This window comes from Gymnoscopelus braueri (assembly GCF_963280865.1).
Source record: "Gymnoscopelus braueri genome assembly, chromosome: 16".
Taxonomy (NCBI): Eukaryota; Metazoa; Chordata; class Actinopteri; order Myctophiformes; family Myctophidae; genus Gymnoscopelus; species Gymnoscopelus braueri.
The window spans coordinates 4674772-4678757 of NC_137616.1; positions in this window are offsets into that span (position 1 = coordinate 4674772).

Here is a 3986-nt window from a genome sequence, read left to right on the forward strand (position 1 = left end):
TATACACACTACTATACAGAACGTCATACAATCAGCTTACAGGTTGCTGGTATGAAAAATATGTACAAGAGAAGAAAACATCGGGGAGTGTTGGGGAGGGGGTAGGTTAAGACTTTGACAGGGGCCATTTTCGAATTGCAGCCTCCTGAAGGTGTACCTTAACCCATTTAGACCTGCTGCCACCTATACGTTGTTATACCTCTGAATCCGGGAGCCACCTCTGTGTCTCATTAGTTGTTGCTATACATATACCAACATCATTTTGTATTCATTTTTTTAGTAAGAATTTGAACGTTTTCAGAAAACTTAGGTTAGGTTTTAGAAGGCGTTTTTAGAATCGGCCTCAGGTCTCAATGGGGGGCAGTTTTGAAAGTGAGTAGGGTTTTACACTCCTTTACTCCTTTTGGTAGGGCATTCCACATTTTTGCTGAATAGCATGAGAACGAGTTCATTCCCTTTGTTGAGCCAAATCTGGGTTGAACATGATTCGTGGAGCTGCCTCTGGTGTTATGATTGTGGACTTCTTTAACGTTTTGGAAGTATTTTGACAAATACAGGGGGATCCCAATGTTGTGGTGTACCAGGCCCATTGTAAGTTGCTGTACTCTGTCCTCAACCCGAAGCCATCCAATCCTAGCAAAATGAGCAGGGGTTAGATGGGTTTGTTTTGGGATGTTTGGAGCCTTGTTTTTGGAGCCTGTTTTTCTTTGTTCTTTTACTTAAAGGTATTCCAAATTATTGTGGTGTTATTTATTTATATTATAAATGACCATGTAAACCATATTGATTGTATAAGGTATGACTGTTTCTCCAGAATTTGAGTTTTATATCATGATTTGATGTCATTGTGCTGTGTGCTTTTACATGCTCAATGAATGGGGCACCATTACAATTACCTTTCTTATTTAATATCAGTTAACTGAGGCTAAAATACTTAGCATGTATGAATTATGACAGTAATTTTAATGAAATAGCTATGATCATTATTAAACTGTATTACATTATTAAATTGTGATGTGAATCTGAGTCAGAATCAGCTTTATAGTCACATAACCGGTTTACACCACAGAAATAAAATGAAATTAGTTTTTGTGCAAGTTCTATCGTTTGTATTTCCAAAAATGTAAGGGTAGAAGAAGAAGAAGGGGGAGATCAATCAAAGGCACAAACAAATCATCTACATATTTACACATAGTAACTGGGGTAAGACATAAAGGTGTGTGAGCATAGCAGCAGATGTATACTATACATGATATACTATGGAGTGGACATTAAGGTCTGTCAAGTATATCAATCAATCAAACCATTTCAATTATTTTAATTATATGCTGGTTAACTGAGGGATGTATTTTTTTTATGATTTATGACTAATAATTAAGCCTAATGTAATGACTATGATCACTATTAAGTCATATTACATGATTAAGAGTGTGATGTGATAGCAAATTAAAGCCTGTGCAAAGCCCTATAGCACACACAGATGTGCAAGATGTTTTATTACTATGCTATAAGCCTAGTGGATTATTATCAGGAAGGTGAAATAGAAGCTATGATCTCTTAACATTACTACACTGCTCAAAATAATTAAGGGAATACATTTATCCCTTAATTCTTTTCAGCAGTTTTTGTTAGCAGTATGTACACAGTTCATGAAAACTCAAAATAATTAAGGGTTCAAAGTGTACCCTACATTTCTTTGAGCAGTATATTTGGGATGTGTGGAAGAATTTAGTCTGCAGGTACAATTCAGAATCAACTTTAGTTTCACATGATTACAGGTGTAAAAGAGTGGGTGAGATCATTCTTTGTACAAGCTCTCAACATCTACAGTTACAGGAAGAGTTAAAATAGAGAGAATATAGAAGAAAGGAACACATAAGGGAAAAAAAAGACTAAACAATTCTAGAAGTATACTGTTGACCAGTGACTCCAGGAAACAACAGTGATTATGTGTCCACGTTTGTGCATCAGTAGATGTTTTGTGAACTGAAATACTCTGGGATTACCAGTGACCAGTGGATGACGACCACAAAGAGTGTGTTGACATCTGGAGAGACAGAGGACGACCGGAGAGACGGCAACCCGGGGTGGAGAGGGTTGGCAGCCCTAACCACTTATTCTGAGAGGAAGAACCCAAAGCAAGCTACATACTGAGGTAAAACCTGTAAGATTCAAGAGGGTTTAAAAATCCATCAAGGCAGAATGAGATGTTTGAAAGCGGCAACGACGACACAACGCACAGAAGTCACTTCTGGTCAGACGCAGGTGGAGCCAGGCCCGGAGGCAACCCACAGTGCCCAGAGCCTCCTAGTGTCGCCAACACCTGCTGCCAACAGCTCACCTTCTACCCTAAGCCCCCAAGAGACAGTGGGGGCAGTAGCATGCCACTTGGACACAGGCTGTGTTGTGCCACACGTTCCTGGTCCCTCCCCTGCACGCCTTATAAGGGCAAGGGCCGGGCGTCTCCCTCAGCCAGCAGCCAGCTCAGGTGTAGCTGGTCCCAATCAGCCCAGCTGCTCCACATCATCATCAACAGGAGCTGGCCAATATAAGCTGCTGAGAACCGACGCCCGACGCTTGAATATTATCTACTGTGGTCAGTGTAACCGGCTGCTGTATACTGTGTTTCTAGCGTGCTTGAATATTGTAGATCTGTGTGTTTCATGCTAACTTTGTTCTCTGTTTTGTTCCAGGCTCCCTCCTCCTCAAACCCAGTGTCTCCCAGCTCCACCACCACTCCTTCCACCCCTCTCCCTGGATCTACGAAACCTCTCACCCTCATCAGGATCTCAACTGACTTCCCCAGACGTAACTTGTGTTGAATAAATGTCCTTTTAACCCTATTTCTGTGTCTTTGCATTTGGGTCCCCGGCACGTTTGGCTTCTCAGCACCGGTCCAGCCTAACAGGCTGGGGTCTGATCAGCCTCGGTCGAGACACCTGGAGGAGGGTGCTTGTTGCAAGAACCGAAACACCCAGTGACTCAGGAAGCAACGCTGATGATGTGTCCAAGTTTGTGCATCAGTGGATGTTTTGTGAACCTATATAACATAAACCAACAGAGCCATATCTGTGGACAGGACTGATGAAATAGGATTGTGGGTGTGTTTTTATACCTTCTTGTGGCCCTAGATCTTGGCACACAATATGAAATTTCATGATTAGTTACATTTTAGGTCAGCCTAACCCATTGCAATTCATCCATTACAATCAATCTATCTTTAATACTGAACTGTTTCCTGTTTCCCAGAACATTCTGGTACAATAACCAAACTCATAGCTATTTGGAACATACATTGCTTTGAAATAACTTGTGATAATCTTACTGTGTCACAGTCTGAATATACCATACAGTCTGAATTTATTATAGACATATTGATATAGTTTCATATTGTAATTTGATGATATGATATGTGTAATAACATGTTTAATACAAGGTATGTGTTGCAACCTGTAACATGGTATATGTTAGTTTATGTTGTATTCTGCATTTCTATGAGACGTGATCAGACCTGTGCAGCATCAATGTGCACTGATGAAAGCTGTGATGGATGTAGGGCTGCAACTATCCATGACTTTCTAAGCAATTCATCTATAGATTACTTTTCTGATTAATCAAATAATTGTAATAGTTTTTTCTTTATGTTTATTTTTTTCAACAAATTGATTGAGGACATCAGCCCTATGTTATATTATGTTGCACAACAGTGTTGTGTAAGACTTATGAAAATAGCTGATCTACAAGCTCAAAACATGTGACGTGTCGTAAGTTTGTAGATCTGCTATTTTCAATATTTTGAGATTTTACATTTTGTGGGAAGATTTTGCCTGTAATGAATGACCTATTGATTATTAATTGGTTAATTTATTAAATTAATGATTAACACTTTTTTTTCCTATAATCATTTAATTTGCTTAGTTTGCTGAACTGCTTTACTCCTAGATGGATGTTCTCTTGTCTACAGGTCTGGAACGTCACATAGTACT